At 36.6% G+C, this 11,444-nt stretch overlaps 1 protein-coding gene and 1 pseudogene across 4 annotated transcripts in view; one reads left to right on the plus strand and one right to left on the minus strand.

Annotated features, from left to right (window-relative positions):
- RASGRP1 (RAS guanyl releasing protein 1 (calcium and DAG-regulated)) overlaps window positions 1-11,444 on the plus strand; it is a 77,240-nt gene that overhangs the window by 13,474 nt on the left and 52,322 nt on the right. The gene's annotated exons all lie outside the window — the stretch shown is intronic.
- On the minus strand, window positions 8,503-9,220 carry LOC106728342 (annotated as a pseudogene).

The following is an 11,444-nucleotide window of genomic DNA, read 5'->3' on the forward strand; positions in this document are numbered from 1 at the left end:
TCCCAGACTGCGAGAGGGCACAGGCTGGGCTGAGGGACCCCCCCCCTCCAGTGCACAAATTTTTGTGCACCCGGCCTCTAGTATATAATGAAAGAGTTACTGATGAAATATCACGTTTGGGATTTGCTTTATAATGATATGGGAGGGAAAGTGAATGTGGTATAGATGGATCAAAATCAGCCATGTGATGATCATTTTTGAAGCTGAGTGAGTCCATGGAGTTTTCTTACATTGTTTTTCCTACTGTGGTATTTGCTTATAATTTTCTTTTTTTTTTTAAATTTACTTTTCAGTGACAGTTGACATACAATATTAATTAGTTTTATGTGTACAGCATAGTGCTTAAACATTTATATAACTAATTTATGAAGTGATCACTTCAGTAACTATAGTATCGAAATGACATCATACGTAGTTATTACAATATTAATTTTAAAATATTTTCTCTGACTTTATTTCTATAAAATTTGTTTTAATCCTCAAGCAAGGATATGTTTTAATTGATATTTTTAGAGAGCAAGAGGAGGGGAGAGAGAGAGAGAGACACTGATGTGAGAGTAAAACATTGATCAGTTGCCTCTCCATACACATACTCGCACCAACCAGGGATTGAACCCAAAACCTTTTGGTGTATGGGACAATGCTTCAACCAGCTAAGCCACCCAGGCTGGGCACAATATTATTGACTATATTCCCTATGTTGTAATTTATATCCCCAAGACTAATTTTATGACTACCAATTTGTACTTCTTAATCCCTTTGCCCTTTTTACCCAGCCTTCCAACCGCCCTCCCCAACCCCCCACCAATTTGATAAACCTCAATTTGTTTTCTGTATCTGAATTTGCTTCTGTTTTGTTCGCTAGTTTTTTGTCCTTTAGTTTCCACATAAAAGTGAAATCATACAATATTTGTCTTTCTCTGTCTTACTTATTTCACTTAGTGCAATACCCTTTAGGTCCATTCATGTTGTCACAAATGGAAAGATTTCATTATTTCTTATGGCTGAGTAGTATTTCATTACATATATGTAACACAATTCCTTTATCCATTGGTTTATCAATGGATACTTAAGTTACATCCATGTCTTGGCTATTGTAAATAATGCTGCAAAAAAAAAAACATACGGGGGAAAAAAACATACGGGTGCATATATCTCTTCAAATTAGTGTTTTGGATTTCTTTGGATAAATAGCCAGAAGTGGAATTACTGAGTCATACGGTAGTACTATTTTTAACTTTTTGAGGAAACTCCATACTGTTCTCCATAGTGGCTGCACCAATTTATAATGCTACCAACAGCGCATGAGGGTTCTCTTTCTCCACATTCTCTCCAACACTTGTTGTTTGCTGATTTATTGATGGTAGCCATTCTAACAGGTGTATGGCGATTTCTCACTGTGGTTTTAATTTGCATTTCCCTGATAATTAGTGATCTTGAACATCTTTTCCTACTTCTATTGGCCCTCTGTATGTCCTCTTGGGAGGACATAGAGGTCTATTCAGGTCTCTGCCCATTTTTTAATCAGATTGTTTGTGGGATTTTTTATTTTTTTGACGTTAAGTTGTTTGAGTTTCTTATGTTTTGGATATTAACCCCTTATCAAATGTATCTTTGGTGAATATCTTCTCCCACTCAGTAGGTTGTCTTTTTATTTGTTGCTGATTTCCTTCACTCTGCAAAAACTTTATTTTATGTAGTCCTATTTGTTAATTTTTTTGGTTTGTTTTCCTTCCCAAAGACACATATCCCCCCAAAATGGTTAAGACCAATGTCAGAGTTTACTGGCTATGTTTTCTTCTAGGAGTTTTATGGTTTCAGGTCTTACATTCAAGTCATTAACCCATTTTTACTTTATTCTTGTATATGGTATAATAAAGTGGTCTGGTTTAATTTTTTTACATCTATCGGTCCAGTTTTCCCAACACCATTTAGTGATGAGATTGTCTTTCTCCTATTGTATAGTCTTGCTTCATTTTTCATAGATTAGTTGACCATACAGATGTGGCTTTACTTCTGGGCTCTATTCTGTTGAATAACAGTGGTTAAAGTGGGCATCCGTTTTGTTCCTGATCTTAAAGAACAAGCTCTTTGTTTCATTTGCAAATGACTCCATTCAGTAGATTGTTTTTTCATCTCCATGCTTTCCTTTACTGTGAGAAAGATTTTTAGTTAATGTATTCCTCATTAGTTTATTTTTGCTTTTGTTGCCTTTGCCCAAGGACATATCTAAAAATAATATTGCAAAGGCTGATTTCAAAGAGTTTACTATCAATGTTTTCTTATAGGAGTTTTATGATTTCAGGTCTGAAATTTAAGTGTTTGATCCATTTTGAGTTTAGTTTGTATATGGTATAAGGAAATGGTCTAGGTTCGTTCTTTCTTCCTTTCTTTTCTTTCTTTCTTTCTTTCTTTCTTTCTTTCTTTCTTTCTTTCTTTCTTTCTTTCTTTCTTTCCTTCCTTCCTTCCTTCCTCCCTTCCTTCCTTCCTTCCTTCCTTCCTTCCTTCCTTCCTTCCTTCCTTCCTTCCTTCCTTCCTTCCTTCCTTCCTTCCTTCCTTCCTTCCTTCCTTCCTTCCTTCCTTCCTTCCTTCCTTCCTTCCCACAAAGAGACAGTTTTCCCCTTATGGTATATTCTTGCCTCGTTTGTTTTAGATTGACCATAGAAGTGTGGGGTGTTTTCTGGTCTCTATTCTGTTTCATTGATCTATTTTTGTGCTACTACCATACAGATTTGATTATTATAGCCCTGTACTATACTTTTAAGTTAGGGAGAATGACACCTCTAACTTTTTTCTTTCTCAAGATTTCTTTGGCTCTTTGGAGTCTATTGTGATTCCATATACATTTTAGGATCACTTGTTCTAGTTCTGTTGAAATTGAAAATGCCATTGGTATTTTGATAGAGATCGCATTGCTTGGGGTAGTATGGACATTATTAATTCTTCCTATCCATTAGCATGGTATATCCTTCCACTTATTTGTGTCTTCTTCAATTTCTTTTATCAATACTTTATACTCTTTAGAATACAGGTCTTGTACTTCCTTAGTTAAATGTATTTTTGGGTATCTTATTCTTTTTAATACAATTAAAAATGAGGTTGTTTTCTTCATTTCTCTTTCTGATAGTTTATTTGTATACAGAAATTTAACAGATTTCTGAGTATTAATTTTATATCCTACCACTTTACTGAATTCATTTATTAATTCTAATAGTTTTGGTAGAATCCTTCAGATTTCCTGTATAGTATCATGTCATCTGCATAAGTGACAATTATACTTCCTCCTTTCCAATTTAGATACCTTTTATTTCTTTTTCTTGTCTATTCCAGTACTATGTTAAATAAGAGTGGTGACAGTGGCATCCTTGTCTTGCTTATGATCTTAGAAAAGCAGTTTTCAGCTTTTCACTATTGAATATGTTAGCTGTGAATTTGTCACATAAGGTCTTTATTATATTGAGGTGTGTCCTATACTCACTTTGTAGAGAGGTTTTTTTTAAAAATCAGAAATGGATATTGAATTTTAATACTTTTTCTGCCCCTAATTATATAATCATGTGATTTTTATCCTTCATTTTGTTTGTGTGGTGTATCACATTGATTGATTTGTGGATATTGAGCCACCTTTGCACCTCTGGACCAGGTATATGATGTGCTTAATCTGTTGTTGAAGTCAGTGTGCTAAGATTTTGTGAAGGATTTTTGCATCTATGTTCATCAGGGATATTAGTCTGTAATTTTCTTTCTGTTGCAGTGTCTTTGTCTGGTTCTAGTATCAGAGTAATGCTAGCATTGTAGAATGAGTTTGGAAGGTTTCCCTACTCTTCAATTATTTTGGAATAGTTTGAGAAGGATAGATATTAATTCTTCTTCGAATGTTTGGTAGACAAACCAGATGGTTTGTAAAGCCATCTGGTCCTGGACTTTTTTTTGTGGGAAGTTTTTGATTACTGATACAATTTCATATCTAGTGATCAGTCTGTTCAGATTTTCTTTCTTTTTTTCTGATTCAGTCTTGGAAGATAATGTATCTCAGAATTTATCCATTTTTTTCTAGGTTGTCCAATTTGTTGGCATAGTATTTTCTTATAATCCTTTGTGTTTCTGCGATGCCAGTTGTCACTCCTCTTCTTTCATTTCTGATTTTATTTATTTGGGCCCTCTTTTTGTTCTTGATAAGTCTGACTAAGAATTTATTGATTTTGTTTATCTTTTCAAAGAACTAGCTCTAGTCTTATTGATACATATTTTCTATTGGTTTTGTTTAGTCACTAATTTATTTCTGCTCTGATTTTTATTATTTCCTTTGGGCTTTATTTGCTTTTCTTTTTCTGGTTCCTTTAGATATAGGTTTAGATTATTTATTTTATATTTTTCTTATTTCTTTAGGTAGGCCTACATTGCTATGAATTTCCCTATTAGAACTGCTTTTACTGTGTCCCCAAAATTTTAGAATGTTGTGTTTTTATTTTCATTTGTTTCAAGATATTTTTTTCTCCTTGATTTCTTCATTAACCCATTGATTATTTAGTAGCTTGTTGTTTACCCTTTATTTATATTTTTCCAGTTTTTTCTTGTAATGATTCTAGTTATATACCATTGTTATTAGAGAAAATGCTCCATAGGATTTCAATCTTCTTAAATTTACTGAGACTTGATTTTTTGCCAAACTTGGACTATCTATACTGCTGATTTGGGGGGAATGTTATAGATATCTATTAACTCTACCTGGTATAATGTGTCATTTAAGGCCACTCTTTTCTTGTTTATTTCTGCCCAGATATTCTATCCAATGATAAAGTAGGGTGTTAAAGTCCCCTACTATTATTGTATTACTATCTATCTCTTCCTTTATGTCTGTTAATATTTGCTTTATGTGTTTTGGTGCTCCTACATTGAGTGTATAGATGTTTACAAGTGTTATATCCTCTTGTTAGATTGATCTTTTCATCACTATATTAGAGGCCTGGTGCCACTGGGCCGTGGGGGCTGGGGGGGGAGGCCCTCCGCCCGGCCTGCGCCCTCCCGCAGTCCGGGACCTCTTGCTCCTTACCACCCACCTGCTGGCTGCTCCTTAGCGCTGCTGCAAAGGCGGGAGAGGCCCCCCCGCCACAGCTGCTGCACTCACCAGCCATGAGCCCGGCTTCTGGCTGAGCGGTGCTCCCCCTGTGGGAGCGCACTGACCACCCGGGGGCAGCTCCTGCTTTGAGCGTCTGCCTCCTTGTGGTCTGTGCGCATCATAGCGACCAGTTGTTCTGGTCATTCTGGTCATTCCTCCATAATGGTCGCTTAGGCTTTTATTATACACTTCTTCGTCTCGTGTTACAGTTTTTGTTTTAAATTCTACTTTGTCAAATATAAGTATTGCTACCTCTGCTTTCTTTTTGTTTCCTGTGCATGAAATATATTTTTTCATTACTTCACTTTCAGTGTGTGTGTGTGTCTTTTAATCTGAAGTCAGTTGCTTGTAGGTAGCATATACATGGTCTTGTTTATTAATATACATTCAATCACACTATGTCTTTTGATAGGAGCATTTAGTCCTTTTATGTTTAAAGTAATTATGAATAGGTATGTACTAATTGCCATTTTATTAATTGTTTCCTGTTGCTTTTGGTTTTTCTTTGTTCCTTTCTTCTCTCTCTTGTACATTGATGACTTTAGTGATTTATTTGCATTTATTTTTCTTATTTTGTGTATCTATTATAGTTTTTTGATTTTTAGTTACCATAAGATTCATATATGACAAGTTATGTTATACAGTCTATTTAAGTTCATTGTCATTTAAGTTCAAATGCATTCTAAAAACACATTTTTGCCCACCCCCTTGCACATATTTTTGACAACATATTTTACAGCATGTGTGTATCCCTTAATTTATTACTGTAGTTACACATATTCTTACTAAAACTTTCTTCTTTGCTATTTTTCCATCTGCAAACAGGATAATTTGAAAAATTTTAAAGGTCGTTTTAGTTAGGGTGAAAATTAAATAAGATTGTTTTAGCTTGGGTTTTCCCACATACAGATCTTGAGACAAGGATTTAAATACAAATAGTTTACTTTGGGAGATGATATTAGGAAAAACTGGTAGAGGGACAGGGAAGGCAGCTTATAAAGAGTGCATTGTCAAGTGAATTATTACTCAGGATCAGTAGAGGAGTTCTGGCCCAAGGCAAAGAAGCTGGGCATTTATATACCAAGTTCCATCAGTCATTGGTTAAGGGCTGCTTTTAAGAGATGTTAATTCTCTAGCATATCTGGCCTGCCTTGCACACAGGATGTAAGGGCCTCCAGAGAAAGTCCTCAGGAATATGGAAGTTGAGTGGGTATGCACTCTAGTGGTAAGGCCTGAGAATGTATAGGTGGGGTACTGGCAGGCTCTGCTACAAAGTAAAAAATCAAATGCTCAATAAATGTTAGACAAATATCGTCTACATAAAAATTTATATAAGCAGATTTATCGCTGGTTAATAATCATACTCAAAGTGTATGCATACAGATAGGAACATAGATGGATGTCATCCTGCAGGTATAAGCATTTACTAATATGAGTGGTTCTGGACATTTTCATCAGACTGAAGCACAGTCTGTTTTTGGTAGACACACTGATGGAATTAGCAAATACACAAGGTGAAAATAAAAATTCAGGAGATAATAAGGCAAAACAAAGAACTTTGATAAACAACACATCAGTAAGAATAAGTGTCTTGCACTTGTTTTAAAATATTGATTCATATACATTTTGCATGGAGAAAAAACTGTATAAATTATCAATCTTGTGAAAAATACCAAAGGATTTTAGTAGATTGTAAATTCAGTATAAGCCAGTAGTGCCATGTGTCTTCTCAAAAAGTTAAAATAATCTGAGATTGCATTAATAGAAATAGACTTTCCAGATTTAGGGATTAGTACCCCAACTGTATTCTGAGGTCCAGTCTTAATGCTGGCACATAGTAATTCTTGGCCCTTAGCAAAGAGTTAATGTTTCTGAAATACTTGTTCTAAAAACATGAAAATCAATACACATTTTTTATATTGTTGTGAAAGGTGTTATTAAATTCAGGTTTAATCTCTGTTTTCCATGCTAGGAATGGAAAGCTAGAGTGAGTACAAAGGAGAGGAATAGTGAAAAAATGATACAGAAATAAAATTATGAGGATATAAGATGGCAATACCTGAAAAGAAGACAATTGGGTGGCTTTTTCTTTTTTCTTGGTCTTAACCTGTGTAAAAGTGTTAAGTCTTGACAGTGTTAAGCATAAAAGAGTTAGTACGAGTTATTTACCTCCAAAAGGACAGATATAAAATATAAGTGGATTCAAATTTCAGCAAGAAACTGCAACTTCCCATTTATAAAGATATTCAGGATCAAAACAAGAACTTCCAGTCTGGTCATAATGGAATATTGGGTACTGTAATTATGTTCCTGCTATAAACAGCTATAAAAATGGACAACATATGTGAAACAACTATTTTCAACTATTGGATTGGTTTGTGGATAAAATGAAAAGACATATCTTGGCTTTTGCCTGGGGACACTGTACAAATTTTGGTACCGGGAACTAGGTCCTGGAGAGCAGCATCTTGCTTGGCAGAGGAAGCAGAGTTTGTGTTCAGGGCTTCTGGGATTGCTGGAATTTGTGGAGTACGATACGGGAGAGAAGGGATCTCCTTTAGTCTTTCGCCAAATACTAAACTGTGTTTGAATATGCTAAGACTCCATGACACCAATTAGTCACTGGGAGTCTGTGAGTCAGAGGAGGTCTCATAAGTATCATGTCACAGTTCCAACCAGTAGAATGGAGAGATATAACACCTTGGGCATTCAGTTAGGATCTGAAAAAGACTGCAACATAGGAGTTGGGTTACTCTAGACCTAGAGTAAGAGCTACCCTTGACCCACACTAGCAAGGCCTAAATCCAGACCTTGATAGTGCCAATGTGAGGCTCAAGTAAATTAAATGTCTCAACATTGTATCCACCATGCCCAGCATATAATGTAAAATTACAATACACAAAGAAGCAGGAAAATGTGACCCATAAGAAGAAAAAAAATTCATAGGAATGAACTCAAGAGTTGACACAATCTGATGAACAGAAAAAACAAAAACAAAAAAAGAGTTGACACAAATGTTGGAGTTAGTCCATAAGGAATTTAAAACAGCTTTTGTAAATATGTTGAAAGACTTAAAGTAGGGCGAACAGATGGGTAGCTTCAACAGAGAAATAGAAACAATTAAAAAATGGAAATTCTAGAAGTGAAAAATAAAATACACCAAACGGAAAAATTCACTGGATGGGCTTAATACTTCAGTGGACACTGGAAAAAAACACATGATCATTGAATTTGAAGACAACTCAATAATTCAAAAAGACTGAAAACAACAACACTAGAGTTTCAGGTGATACAACTGGAGCTTATATGGAAATGAAAGGACCTGAAATAGCCAAAACAATCTTTTCATGTTTTTTAACACTACAGAGGTCTTTTCCCCCCCACACTTATCATGCCATGACTTCATAGGGAGTGGGTTCCCACAGCTCAGGCTCCCTTCCATTGGCTCTCACAAAGTGTGCTTCTCTGGGTGGAGCAGGCCGATGCTTCAGTTGAACCCAGGTACCTTTCTCGTTGGCTTCCTTCTTTTCCTGATCATTTTCCTTCACAGGTTTCAGGAAGCTTTCTCGGCTCTTAGAGTGCCTAATATGCTCAATACGTACAGTAATTCTCTTGGCAAGACTCTTGCCCTTAGCTTGTTTGTTTACAACAATGCCCACCACATGCTGGGTGACATTGTTCACTCTCCCAGTTTTGCCAGGGGAACATTTGTGGGGCGCTCCTTTTCAAACAGCACTCATTCCCTTGATGTCCACATTATCACCTTTCTTGTAGATGCGCATGGATGTGGGCAAAGGAACAATTCCATGTTTTCTGAAAGGCCTAGAGAACATATTGCGGGTGCCTCTCCTCTCTCCCTTTGTGTTAGTCATTTTGGCGAATTACTGAAAGATGGCGGTTGCGGCCAAAAGGCCAAAACAATCTTGAAAAAGAAGGATGACGTTGGAAAATTTACAATACCTGATGTCAAAATTTACTATAAAGCCATAATAATCTAGACCATATAAGTATAGACAAATATATCAGTGGAGCAGAATAATGAGTTCAGAAATACATCCACATATATGGGCAATTAATCTTCAACAAAGACACCAAAGCAAGTCATGGAAAAAGGAATGTCCCTTCAACACGTGGTGATGGAACAACTGCTACCCATGAAAAAAAATGACTGTGAACTGTATTTCACACCATACACAAAAAATAACTTGAAATGAATCAGGGAGCTAAATATAAAGTACAAGTAATAAGGCTTCTGAAAAGTAATATAGAATGTTTTTGTAAACTTTGGGTAGGTACTTTTATACAGGAGGCAAAGGATTTACCATAAATGGTGTATTTAATAGGTTAGACTTCAAAAAAATAATTTCTGCTCATCAAAAGAGCCATTAAAGAAATGAATGACCAAGCTACAGAATGGGAGAAAATACTTGGTAACACAAATCTTTGACAGGAATTTTATATATTCAAAATATATTTTAAAAACTCCTGTGACCCAATAATAAAAAAAAAACAATTAAAATGGACAAAAACACACACATCACAAAAGAAGATACATGAATGCAAATAGACACATAAAAAATCTTCAACATCATTAGGCACTGAAAAATGTGAATTATAATCACAATGAGATACCACTGTTACAGCCACTGAAAAGGCTGAAATTAAAATACAACACCAAGTGTTGGTGAGGATGTGGAGCATCTGAGACTCTTAAGCATTACTGATGGGGATGTAAAATGATACAATCACTTTGGAAGACTGCTTAGCAATTTCTTATAAAATAAAATATTCACCTACCCTGTTAGCCTATCAATTCCACTACTAGGTATTTATGGAAGAGGAAGGAAAACATATGTCTGCAATATAACTTGAATCCATAAGAGCTTTAGCCATAAAACCTAAAACTGGAACAACCCATATATCACTTGACAGCAAAAAGAATAAACAAAGTGTTATTTATTCAACAGAATACCTATATATCCATGAAAAGGAATGAACCACTGATACAGTTAACATTGTTTCATTTCAAAAACATTTTGTTTCACGAAAGAAGCATTACACACACACAAAAAAATACATACTGTATGATTTCAATTATGTGAAGTGCTAAAACAGGTAAAACTAATCTGTTTTTGTGTGTGTGTGTGTGTGTGTGTGTGTGTTTTTAAATACTGGCTTTATGGTTGGAGGAACTGACTGGGAATATTAGGAAACTTACTGGGTCATAGAAATATGTTAGCTCTTGAGAGGGGTTTGATAAGATAGAGAAAGTTATTTTTAAAAAGCAAACAAACACCAAAACAGCCTAACAGGAACAATGATAGAAGGTCCTTCTTTAGGAGTTTTAAGTGAGGAACAATCTTATCACAATTCACGCCCATGAGGTCGAGCTTGCTAGAAGGCAGCAGGTGACAAGTGGTGATGACTACCTTCTGCTTCAGCCGGTTTACTCCTCTGGGCCCCTCTGTGATTGTGTGTGATCAAACATGTGAGGGCCGCAATCGGAGGGACAAATGTCTAGTAACTCAGAAACTAGAGACCCCTTCTGATGACTCACTCGGCAGGGCCAGGGCGGGGAGATAAAACCCTCCTTATTTAATCAGGTGACCCGCTGCTAATGAAGTACTCGTTGGAACACCCCAAGAACTAAAGAGGTGAAATGGCAAATTACCTGAAGGTTAATTCACAAGATCATGCCAGTTCAGAAGGGTTCATTGAAATTTGCCAAGAACCCTCAGAGTTTAACCATCCTTTTGAGTCTGTTCCAGTTGTTTTACCGGAGTTACTGAAATGCCATAAAACAACTGTGGGTCCTCCCTTAGCACAAGCGTTTTCAGTGGTAAAAGACCCACGAGTTGGGCGGTGGGAAAGGGACAGAGAAATGCTTTGCTGTCCTGGATGCAAAGCTCCTGTCCAAAGCAGAACAGAGTCATCCTGGGACTGAGCTTCTGTTGCCCCTTTGCTAATGAACACCTGTAGAGTGATAGGCCCCAGTGGGCACCTCCTCAAGACAGCAGCGGCAGAGGGGAGAGAAGCTGCCCACACCCCACAGGCAAAGATCAGGGGTGCCGACGGCCACAGGAGAACTGGCGCCTTTATTTTAGACTATGAAGGGCCAGGGCCTCTGGCTTCAGGAACCAAGTATCATCCCAGAGCATGGCTGTGCTTGGGCGGGTGGGGGGAGAGAAAGAGATTGCTTTGCTAATATCTAATAGGAAACTGCCTGTGGCCCAGCCTGTTAATTTTATCTTGATCCCTGGCTCACCCCAGACAATGCTGGCACCAAATCCCCTATTTGTTAAATGCTTCCCTGAAAACAACTGAA

Source organism: Myotis brandtii, unplaced genomic scaffold, assembly GCF_000412655.1.
Source record: "Myotis brandtii unplaced genomic scaffold, ASM41265v1 scaffold596, whole genome shotgun sequence".
Classification (NCBI taxonomy): Eukaryota; Metazoa; Chordata; class Mammalia; order Chiroptera; family Vespertilionidae; genus Myotis; species Myotis brandtii.